General features: G+C 42.9%; 1 long non-coding RNA gene across 1 annotated transcript in view; it reads right to left on the reverse strand.

Moving 5' to 3' along the window:
• Positions 1 to 1415: 1415 nt before the first annotated feature.
• LOC141075971 (uncharacterized) overlaps positions 1416 to 12585 on the reverse strand; it is a 41847-nt gene continuing 30677 nt past the window's right edge. The window contains exon 4 of the long non-coding RNA XR_012227381.1: positions 1416 to 3561. This is a non-coding gene — a long non-coding RNA (uncharacterized lncRNA). The remainder of the gene's footprint in view (positions 3562 to 12585) is intronic.

The raw sequence follows: 12585 nt of genomic DNA on the forward strand, positions 1-12585 counted from the left end.
TAACAAGTGTCACCCCATTAAATGCCTTTTTTGTGGCTGCTGTTCAGAAGACTAAATCACAGACTCAAAGACACGTGAAAACAATTTTTTAAATGTATGTCCCATCTCGGCTTTCCGATATCAATACTGATCAAAATTTCAATAAGTGGCTCTGTAGTGATGCCACCCTTTGGATACTCCTCATTGTAAAGGCCATAAATAGGAGCATAGATAGACAATTGTGCCAGCATTGAAAAATCCAGAAGATTGTACCCACCACAGATGATTATCCAAATGATTCTGACTTCATATAGCAATGAACAGTAAAAAAGGCCTGTCATCGGATCAAAAGTCACCAGTTTTTGTTTTCTTCCCATATGGCTCAAGAGATATTACTGTTAGTTTTTATATTTTTTTTTAACAAGGGGGCGGTGCTCCCAGGGTAATATATCAGAGCAGCCTAAAGACATGCCCCCAGATAATCTGAGAGCTACTCGCCTTTGATAAAGACCATAACAATTATCACTAGATAAAATGCCTCATACAGTATCTAAGGCACCATATAGCAGATAAAAAATTTTTTTAAAAAACGACATTTCGTAAAAATAGGGCACTTGTTTGACCTGTCAGGTTAGAAAATGTAAGGCCTCTGTGATTTTTCTTAAACTTGTACAGATTATTTTGTCTTTAGTTATCATTATTTTACAGTTTATAGTGAATGCAGCTCATGTCTTCATATCAGAATTATGGACTGTAGACAAGGATCAATTATAATCATAAACATTTATTTTGGTTTTAAAATGTGTCCATAAAAAATAATGTCTTTCCGTTATTTTTTTGATAAGATGACCAGAAAAAAATAGTCAAGTTGGCAACCCTGGCAGTAATGCCCATAAAAATGTGCTGGGTATAGTGCCCCTATAGTGAAACATTTTTATCTTCTCCAGAATCCATCCTTGTTCTTTAATAAAAAGAACTGAATTTTGATCAGCAGTTTATCAAATGTAATGACCACTTTCGGTGCCGATATGTACAGTCAGATACTGGAGAAGTCCGTTGGGAACAAGGATCTATCATTCTTGGCTTTTATCACTGCAGAAGTATGATATTCCAGGACCATGCCTTGAATCCTTGACTCCCTACGAATAGAGTTGAGCGACTTTGGTCAGATCGGGTTTCATGAAACAAAATTTGTTTCAGATGAAACTGGTCCGACTAGGGCAAAAAAAAGTCGGAGTTTCGTCCGAAACCCGACCACAATGCAAGTCAATGGGGAATAAAAGTCGGCATTGAGTGGATGAATGTCATCCACTCAATGCCGACTTTTATTTCCCATTGATTTGCATTGGGGTCGGGTTTCGGACGAAACTCCGACTTTTTTTTGCCCTAGTCGGACCAGTTTCATCTGAAACAAATTTTGTTTCATGAAACCCGATCCGACCAAAGTCGCTCAACTCTACCTATGAATAAATCTGGCAGGGTTTTTAAAAAGCAAGATGAGATCTCCAAAGCTGCACATGGGCCACAAGCCACACTATGGCTTTCCTATGTACAGTGTTTCATACTACAGGGTCTTAACTGCATCCATTTTTTTAATGAAAGCATATTGGGCGCTATACTGTTTTAGGAGCTTGGCAACCTAGTAATATTTTTTATTTTCTTGTACAGAATACTTGATTTGAACAAATCATTAAAGCCGTATGCTAATATATTTTCCTGAGCATCTTCTCATTTAACAGATTGGAACATCTAATTGTCAGGTCTAAATCCCATTGATTGAACATGTAAAACTCTTCTGCTCAGAATTAATTAATTTAAATGCAGTCTCCATGAAAAAAAAAATCTTAGCACATAAATATGTGGAATCAGTAAGAGATGTTTCAGAGGCGAAATCAGGCAGAAAAAGACACAGCAGGGAAATTCTAGATGAAATCAAATATACATGAGATGTGAATGGACGGCACCTACACAAGGAATTCAAGATATGCGACAGGATAAATTTCAGAGGCACAGAAAAAGCAAGATGGAGAAATATTTTGTGGCATACATAGATGGTCCAAATTAAACAATTAACAAAACTTGATTTTTGGGGGTAAAATGAAGTTAGAAGAAGACCTCTAGAAAGAATTTTGTGATACCAAAAACACAAAGTAACTGGCATCTTTGATTTTCAATCGCAATGCACAATATGTAATTTGAATAAATGTAGGAATGACTTTGATGGGTTTTAGCTAACGGCTCATGGTGGTCTTAAGCAATTTCTGGGTGTATGGAGAGGGCTCAGTAGCAGTGCCTGCTCCATCCATGGTGGGTGCTGGCTGCGTTATACAGCAGGCACTTTACTCTAGCAGGTGCGATTGGAACCAGCTCCGATCGCCACTATATATCCACTTAGAAGCCGTTGTCACTTTCTGACAGCAGTATTTATGTGGTTCCACCCTGGAGGGGACAGTTTATGCATCCATTAACCCCTGTGCAATAAAATCTTGGAATCCTGAAGGGTCCTTCTGAAGTCTGAGCATCACAGGAGATTAATTTTACTATAACATTCAATACTAAAGTCACTCCAAGACCATATGACAACTGTTTTTTTTTTTCCAAGGGTGCACTTCTAATCTGTCTCCTCATCTATCATACTGTAATTCAAAATAATCTTGTAATTAGTTGTCTGACTTAGAAACCATTTTTAAGTCTGAGCTAATAGAGAGTTATCTCAAAATAGGATCTGGCAGGTTGATGCATCACATAGACTGCCCACTGATTTTAATGAGGACCCTACTTGGGTTTCCCATGGACTGGTTAAGAAATTGGGGCACCTGTGGTAAAACACTCTGATCAGTTTATTTTCGATTGAACTTTCTAGCAAAAAGTGATTACCCAAAGCAGACAGCCCCTCTAACATGGACCAAATATATCGCCATTTGTCTGTTAAGGGAAGTTTTGCTTTATGATTAGGTGTGACTTGCAAGTAAGTGGGTCAGCTAGAGACTTTCTCTGCAGCACCCACTTATTGGGAATTTGACACACTGGGTGGGTATTCTTGGTCATCATATCAATAAGGCATATAGTGATCGAACGTGTTTAAATAATGGGAATTGGGCGCCCATTCACCCTGGCATTATTGATTTCTTCCTGGGTTACCAATACTTCTGATGACTAGAGAAGCATGTGCATTGGAACAACATAAAAACAGAGAAATAAAGGCATATTGGACATTATTTCACACAAAACCCCAAAAGGTGCCTGACAAAATTGTTTGGACCCTCAACTTAATATTTGGTTACACACCCTTTGGAATAAATAACTGCAATCAATCGCTTCCCATAACCATCAACAAGCTTCTTACACCTCTCAGCTGGAATTTTGGAAAACTCTTCTTTTGAAAACTGCTCCAGGTCTCTCATATTTGAAGCGTACCTTCTCCAAGCAGCAATTTGAAGGTCTCTCCACAGGTATTCAATGGTATTTAGATCCAGACTCAATACTGGGCACTTCAGAACTCTCCAACGCTTTTTTTCCATCCATATTTGGGTGCTTCTTCAAGTGTGCTTGGGGTCATTGTTCTGCTGGAAAACTCATGACCTAGGACGCAAACCCAGCATTCTCACAATGGGCACTAAATTGCAACCAAAAATCTTTTGAAAATCTACAGATTTCATGATGTTTTGCACACATGCTAGGTATCCTGTGCCAGAGGCAGCAAAACAACCCCAAAACGTCTTTCAATGTCCACCATATTTCTGTAGATACTGTGTTCTTTTGTAGGCCTCATTGCATTTTTCGGTAAACAGTAGAATGATGTGCTTTATAAAATGCTCTATCTTGGTCTCATATGTGCACAGGACGCCTTCCCAGAAGGAGTTTGGCTTAGGCTAGTTTCACACTTGCGCCTTTTTGCGCAGCGTTTCGAGCGCACATGATACGCATGCCAAAAACGCGTGCAAGCGCTTGTAAACACTGTGTTTTTTGTAGCATTATCGTGCGCATTCCGACAAAAAAACGCAGTGTTTTTATGTGTTTGTAAGCGTTTTTACATACATTTGCGTTTTTTATGCGCAGTGGTATGCATGACCCCGCTACCTCCTTCTCTCTCACCACTACCGGTGATATCACCTCAACCAACACTGGAACTGCTACAACCCACCAACCTACTGTCTCCTTCCCCACCATCCTGTAGCATGTAAGCCCAAAAGGGCAGGGTCCTCTCTCCCCTCTGTATCAGTCTGTCATTGTTAGTTTGTTTACTGTAAGTGATATCTGTAATTTGTATGTAACCTCTTCTCCTGTACAGCACCATGGAATCAATGGTGCTATATAAATAAATAATAATAATAATAATAATAATAATGGTAGTCTAGGTGTCACATTTCACAGGAGAAAAAGCCTTGAAAAATTCTTGCAACACACTCCACCAATGGGACAGCAGTGGGCGTGTGTTATGGGAATTCTTTATACAGTTGTGGCCAAAAGTATTGACATCCCTGCAATTCTGTCAGATAATACTCAGTTTCTTCCTGAAAATGATTGCAAACACAAATTCTTTGGTATTATTATCTTCATTTAATTTGTCTTAAATGAAAAAACACAAAAAGAATTGTCCTAAAGCCAAATTGGATATAATTCCACACCAAACATAAAAAAGAGGGTGGACAAAAGTATTGGCACTGTTCAAAAAATCATGTGATGCTTCTCTAATTTATGTAATTAACAGCACCTGAAACTTACCTGTGGCACCTAACAGGTGTTGGCAATAACTAAATCACACTTGCAGCCAGTTGACATGGATTAAAGTTGACTCAACCTCTGTCCTGTGTCCTTGTGTGTACCACAATGAGCACAGAGAAAAGAAAGAAGACCAAAGAACTGTCTGAGGACTTGAGAAACCAAATTGCGAGGAAGTATGAGCAATCTCAAGGCTACAAGTCCATCTCCAAAGACCTGAATGTTCCTGTGTCTACCGTGCGCAGTGTCATCAAGAAGTTTAAAGCCCATGGCACTGTGGCTAACCTCCCTAGATGTGGACGGAAAAGAAAAATTGACAAGAGATTTCAACACAAGATTGTGCGGATGTTGGATAAAGAACCTCGACTAACATCCAAACAAGTTCAAGCTGCCCTGCAGTCCGAGGGTACAACAGTGTCAACCCGTACTATCCGTCGGCGTCTGAATGAAAAGGGACTGTATGGTAGGAGACCCAGGAAGACCCCACTTCTTACCCAGAGACATAGAAAAGCCAGGCTGGAGTTTTCTAAAACTTAACTGAAAAAGCCTAAAACGTTTTGGAAAAATGTTCTCTGGTCAGATGAGACAAAAGTAGAGCTTTTTGGGCAAAGGCATCAACATAGAGTTTACAGGAGAAAAAAAAGGCATCCAAAGAAAAGAATACGGTCCCTACAGTCAAACATGGCAGAGGTTCTCTGATGTTTTGGGGTTGCTTTGCTGCCTCTGGCACTGGACTGCTTTACCGTGTGCATGGCATTATGAAGTCTGAAGACTACCAACAAATTTTGCAGCATAATGTAGGGCCCAGTGTGAGAAAGCTGGGTCTCCCTCAGAGGTCATGGGTCTTCCAGCAGGACAATGACCCAAAACACACTTCAAAAAGCACTAGAAAATGGTTTGAGAGAAACCACTGGAGACTTCTAAGGTGGCAAGCAATGAGTCCAGACCTGAATCCCATAGAACACCTGTGGAGAGATCTAAAAATGGCAGTTTGGAGAAGGCACCCTTCAAATATCAGGGACCTGGAGCAGTTTGCCAAAGAAGAATGGTCTAAAATTACCGCAGAGCATTGTAAGAAACTCGTTGATGGTTACCGGAAGCGGTTGGTCGCAGTTATTTTGGCTAAAGGTTGTGCAACCAAGTATTAGGCTGAGCGTGCCAATACTTTTGTCTGGCCCATTTTTGGAGTTTTGTGTGAAATGATCAATGTTTTGCTTTTTGCTTCATTCTCTTTTGTGTTTTTTCATTTAAGACAAATTAAATGAAGATGATAATAATACCAAAGAATTTGTGTTTGCAATCATTTTCAGGAAGAAACTGAGTATTATCTGACAGAATTGCAGGGGTGTCAATACTTTTGGCCACAACTGTATAGACCCTGCTTACAGCTGAATTCTTCACATTTGCTTGCATTTTCTTTTGTGAAACATGGATCTACGCTGGAAGAGTTTTTACTTTGACTTGGATATGGACATCACGATGGCTCAGGCTTATGCAGTTCCTTGTTATCAAAAAAGGGAGAGAGAGATGCAGCGAAGACGGCAGCGGCGGCGTTTGTGGATATATCCCATTATTGAACTCCGGGAGAGCCGTGGAGCGTACCACACCCTCTACAGTGAGCTACAGGCAAACCCGGAGAAATTTACTGACTGTACCTGGGTGTCCCAAGAAACCTTTAACGATTTGCTTGGTCGTGTCCAAGAAGCCATCCGGAGACAGGACACGCAGCTCCGTCGTGCGATTACTCCTGAGGAATGGCTCCTGGTTACACTATGGTACGTAGTATTGCGAAACCAATGCCTGCATAATTTTCTTTGTTGTGACGTACTATTCCAAATCTGGCAGAATTTGAGTTCTGCCATGTAGTTAACAAAAGGCTGCGGTATTTTTTTTATGGCATGTAGTGAACAAAAGGCTACAGATGTATTTTTATGATTTTTTTTTAGTTTATTTTTGGTGTTTTAAAAATCCATATACATAAATAACAACTTGTTTTTTCTTGGTTTCCCAGATTCTTGGCTACTGGAGAGACCCTCTCTTCACTCCACTTCCAGTAGCAGATTGGAATATCCACGTTGTCTGGAATTGTAGCACACACCTGCCAGGCTTTGTGGAACATTCTCTATCCAGAATTCATGCCCCTGCCCAGTGCAGAAAAGTGGTTGGAAATCGCCGAAAAATTCTGGTCAGTCTGCAATTTCCCCAACTGTTTGAGAGCGGTGGATGGGAAACACATCCAGATTATCAAGCCAAAAAAACTGGATCTGAGTACTACAACTATAAAAAGTACTTCTCTACAGTACTCATGGCCATTTCTGATGCAGACTGTATGTTTATTGCAGTGGACATTGGTGCATTTGGTCGTGGGAATGACTCCCAGGCCTTTAAGAACTCGGACATGGGCCGGAGGTTGCATGGCAACCAGTTCAATTTCCCCATGCCTCTTCCCAACACCGAATGTCCCCCACAGCCCTTTGTAATGGTTTGGGATGAGGCATTCCAGATGTGCCAAAACCTGCTTAAACCCTACTCCAGCCAGGACTTGGACCACAACAAAAAGATTTTTAATTACAGGCTGACCAGGGCCAGAAGAACTGTAGAGTGTGCCTTTGGTATACTTGTCTCCAGATGGTGCATTCTTGGCACAGCCATTAATCTGAAACTGGAAACAGTGGATGAGGTAGTGAAGGCCTGTGTGGTTCTACATAATTTTGTCATGGCTGGAGAGTACCCGAACTTAGATCTTGATGATGTTACTCCTAACCCATTGCCTGAATTTACTCAGCACCCTCTCAGGTCATCCGTTGAAGTTGGGCAAATGAGGGACCAATTTGCGGCCTACTTCAACTCAGATATAGGACGGGTGGAATGGCAAGAGCAAATGGTGTAAAAAAATGTTCTTGTTGGTATGTTAATAAAAAAACTGTTTTGATATTTGTTCTGAGTGCACTCTGTGTTTTTACACTCCCAATACTATTATCAAGTGGCCAGGTGCACCAGTGAATTTATGATGCTGTGTTTTGTGCATCATGAATTTACTAGTACTCCTGACCAGGTGACTATACATACACACACAAGTTGTATGACCTTTATCATCTCTACAGTGTGTGTTCAATTTGCAGCGATGGTGGAGATGATACAACTAATATTTGTGTCACATGGGCCGATTTTACAAATAGTGATTTGTGGATGCACTGGCATCCTTCACTTTTTATGACACCTTTAAATGTGACTATAAATATTATTTGTAGGCTCACCACTGTGGCTTGATTTTGAAAGAACACTGGAGGCATAATAAAGTTTATACAACTTCTAGAATACCCAGGCCTGGTGTCATGCTGAAGTGAGGACGACTTCACAAAGTTATCACACATGGGCAGGAGAAGACACATTAAACTGCAGCATCGCTACAGTCTGCTTCAAATATATGTCTACTGAAGCAATGCTGCAGGTTAAAACTCAGGTGTAATCGTCATGATACAAGGCCAGGGTGTTGTTGAAGTAAATATAACATTTATTTTCACCATCATGTCATCAGTTAGTTCAGCACACACGTAATAGAGTATGTGGTTATTTACAAGTTCTATCTACAGTCCCTTGCCTTGTCTCAAAAATAGTTAGATGGTAATAAAAGAAAATAGGCAAGGTAAGAATAGATATGCCTTGCACTCAACACCATCCTCTATTTCAGGGTTCCCAAACTCTAGTCCTCAAGGCCCACCAACAGATCATGTTTTAAGGATTTCCTTTTTTTGGCTCAGGTAAAGCAGTTATCACTGGAAAAATGGTATTCCTCTAAACGTGATCTGTTGGTGGGCCTTGAGGACTGGACTTTGGGAACCCGACTCCATTCAGTCTGTGCAATAGAAGACTGAAGAGGCTGGTGGTGAAAATACAAGTCATCTAGATTTGTTTTTTTGGCAACACATATCTCCAAGACTGACACAAGAAACATGTCTCAGTAATGGAGATATCTGGTGTCAAAAACGCTAAGTGTATGGCGCAGTGTGTGTACGGTGCAATGTGTGTAGTCGGCAAAAGACAAATTAATCAAATCATATTTTTTGAAAGCAGAATTGCACAATTATTTTTGAAAAATTTTTTTTTATTATGAATCACGTTGGGGGAAGATTGGGATACTTTGGGGGTGTGGAGAGACGAGGAGCGGCTGGAAATTGAGGAAGGGGTTCTAGGAGAAGGGGCGATGAAAGTACTGGGGGAAGGGAGCTCTGGGATGGACATGGAGGCAGGTTGAGACACATTAGGAGGAGAGGGTGGATGGACAAAAAGTCTTTATTTTCTTTGGTGCAGGAGTATCCTGCCTGGACCAACTTCCTCCGTGTGACCGCCTTACATTGCTCGACGGCCTTGAGCTGGTGGACCGTGGCGTTGACCTGTAAAAGGTGAATGTGGGTCACCCATCTGATGCTGTGGTGGAGGTGCTCCTGGAAGGAGACAAAGTTGTGTTGGTGCTCCTGGAAGTGGCGGCGGTGAAGGTGCTCCAAGAAGGAGACAAACTTATGTCGGTGCTCAAAGGAGTGGCGGTGGCGGTGATCCTAGGAGACAAAGTCGTGTCCGTGCTCCGAGCAGGAGAAGTGTTGGCGGGACTCCTAAGAGGAGAATTGGTGGCGGTGCTCCTTTGATGAGGAGTGGTGGCGGTGCTCCTTTGATGAGGAGTGGTGGCAGTGCTCCTTTGAAGAGGAGTGGTGGCAGTGCTCCTTTGAAGAGGAGTGGTGGCAGTGCTCCTTTGAAGAGGAGTGGTGGAGGTGCTCCTTTGATGAGGAGTGGTGGCGGTGCTCCTTTGATGAGGAGTGGTGGCAGTGCTCCTTTGAAGAGGAGTGGTGGAGGTGCTCCTTTGATGAGGAGTGGTGGCGGTGCTCCTTGAATGCTGATGAGTAGTGTTGTCGGTGCTCCTAGACGGAGAAATGTTGGCGGTGCTCTGAACTGGAGAATAGGTGTCGGTGGCCCAAGCAGGTTCTGTGGTGGCGGTGCTCCAAGCAGGTGGTGCGGTGGTGCTTGCCATAGTGGTGGTGGCAGAGGAGTGTCCAGCAGCACTCGGACTTGGGGTGGTGTAGTGGTGTCCGGCTTGGCTTGGAATGCAGGTGGCCATGTAGTGGTATGCAGCAGAAGTTGGTAGTGAGGTGTAGCGAGTCAGTGGTGGCACTGTTGGAAATGACACCACTGACTGCTGCACATACCGATTCTGCTGCATAGCCTGCAAGTAAGCAGTGTTGCAGGCCTGTAACACACTCAGCTGTTGGTCAGGACTAAGGTGTTCCGCCATGCCCTGTTCAATTTTACTGAAAAAATGGTGCGCTGGTCTGTTGAGGTCGGCCTCCAGACGGTCAAGGCGTTGGTCGACAGAGTGGAAGCGGTGTTCCATCTGGTTAAAATAGTGTTCCATCAGGGAAAAACCGCTTTCCACTCTGGCGGATAGCGCCTTGAGGCTGGCCTGAAAGGCCTCGCTCAAGTGCATGAACTCGGGCATGACAGGCCTGTCCAAGGCCCTCTGCCACTGGCGGGTAGTGCCCGCATAACCAGTGGCAGAGACCTGGGACAGGGGAACACCTGATTGACCAGCTTCCTGGTCACCAGCAGTCTGTGTTGCTGACCTGCAAGATGCTTCCTGGCTGCCGGATGGCTGGGACGGGTCCAAGGTCGTCTGATGAAGGGCCGCTCCAGGGACAGGTTGCAGGGTGCTGCTCCAGGTGCTGTGGAAAGAAAGGAAATACATTACTATCATGCATTTACAAGAAGCATCAGCTGTGGAATAGAAAAGGACAGGTTAAAAATAAAAAAAAAAAAATTAGACTTACGCTCTGGTGGCAAGGACCAGTCTCAGGAACGCCAACTCGCGATAATATCAATATTTTCTTCTGGTCCTTGCCGCTGAACCACTGCGAACCTGTCCCTCAGCACGAACATCAGTGTTGAAGCGGTCCTTCATCGAGCGCCAACGTGTGCGGACTTTGTTCACTATTGGAAAAGCAAAGATAAAACTTTATGCAATGCACTGATGCCAACATCATTATCAGCACACAAACCTAAGTGAACTTTACAAACAGTCAATGCGGCATCACAAAATAATTCTATACAAAAAGCAATCACATAGATTCTTGCATCAAACACCAGTACTTTCAAGACCTAGAGTCAATGCAGCATCACAGAGCAGCTTATACTTACTGAACGCCTTTTTTGAAGTAGGAGAGGCGCTGTCCCAGCCGTCCATCGCTGCGGCCACCTGGTCACGGCTGTCCCACAATGGGATACGTGTTATGAGCTCATTTTCTGCTCCACCAGCTGGGAGTTCTCCTTCCGTTCTCCCTCTGGTGGTGACAGGAGGTGGTGAGGTTAGTTTAATTGGTAATGGTCTGCCACCTGACGAGGAGGATAATGATTGGATCTCTGGAGTATCAGACTGGATATAAGACAGCCGACACCCTATCCTGTTGCTGGTGATTCAATCTGCTTCTCAGGTCTTGGACTTCAGCTCTGCTCCATTCTTCTCAAGTTAAGTTTGTTTTTTGCTAATGTTCACACTTGCTCTTGTTGGTCAGCTCAGTTATTGTGTGGTCAGCCAGCCCGGCTGGGCTGTGCTGAATCTCCTCTCTTATTTATCTGTATTTGCCCATTTGCCTTTTATTAGATTGGCCTCTTTTTTGCTCAGTCTCAGAATATTTCAGAGTGCTGATATAGTGGGAGAAAAGTCTAGTGACTTCAGGGTTAATTTTGTTATCAGAAGTGTTGGACATTATTTTAGGTAAGGTTTTTTGGCAAATTGCAGACAGTATCTTTCCTTTCCTGTCCTTTCAAGTTAGTTTGGCCCCATCGTTTGCTCAGCCTATTTTTCTGCCTTTGTTTGTGTTTTCATCTTGCTTCACCGTCAATATATGTGGGGGGCTGTCTTTCCTTTGGGGTCTGCTCTGGGGGAGTTAGTTTTCCCTTTTCTTACTTTAGGCTTATTTAGTTCTCCGGTTGTCATGAGACGTCCAGGACCATCGTAGGCACGCTCCATGACTGCTGCTAGTTGTGTGTTAAGATCAGGGGATCTGCAATCTGCATAGTTACCAACCTCTCTGGTTTTCTGAGTCTTAGCGTGTGTTGGTTTTTCTCCTCGGTGACCCATTCATAACAGATACGCTCCTCAGCAAGGCGGATCAGGGTGTCGTTATCAATGTACACGTCTTCTTCATCCCGTTGTTGAACCTAGAACAAACAAAAACAATTATAATCTTGGAAATTTTGGAGAATGAAAAACATAGAAAAATAGAAATAAAAGAAGGAAGATAGAACATGAAAATCAGGACAAAAAAAAAAAAAAAACCACAAAGGTACATTGAAATACTATATACGTACATTACTTTTCCTCGCCGCGACTTGGCTACGCTGCTCCCAGGCTGCTCCTGGTCAGGCTGCTCTTTGGCCTCACTTGCCGTGTCCGATGTCTGTAAAGAAAAAAAAATTACACATTTCTAGATGCAGCAGCTATACTTACCAAAAGGCAGCAAGATCCTCACCTCACGATCTGCTTGGGCCAGTTCTTGCTGGGATGGGGAATAGGGTGATCCAGAAGAAGACATACTGAAATTTAAACAAAAAAAAAACCATTAGTACATAATAAATTGTACAGGACACACAGACATTATGTTGAAGAATACTCACATTTTGGCTGCTGAAGCTTGAATCCAAGGCTCTTGTCTGGTCTTCTATTCAAGGCTGTCTGTAGCTGCTCTTATGTTCAAGGCTGTAGTGGTGTGGCCCTGAAGACACCTTGTTTTATCTACACTCCTCCGAAACAATGTTGCTTGTTTAGGGGGTGGTTTAAACAAGTGTCTAGACATTGTTTACTGAAATCGCGTGTGCGCAAAAAGCGCTGTCGTGCGC

This window comes from Dendrobates tinctorius, unplaced genomic scaffold, assembly GCF_039654945.1.
Source record: "Dendrobates tinctorius isolate UK_male_01 unplaced genomic scaffold, ASM3965494v1 ptg000383l, whole genome shotgun sequence".
NCBI classification, from domain to species: domain Eukaryota; kingdom Metazoa; phylum Chordata; class Amphibia; order Anura; family Dendrobatidae; genus Dendrobates; species Dendrobates tinctorius.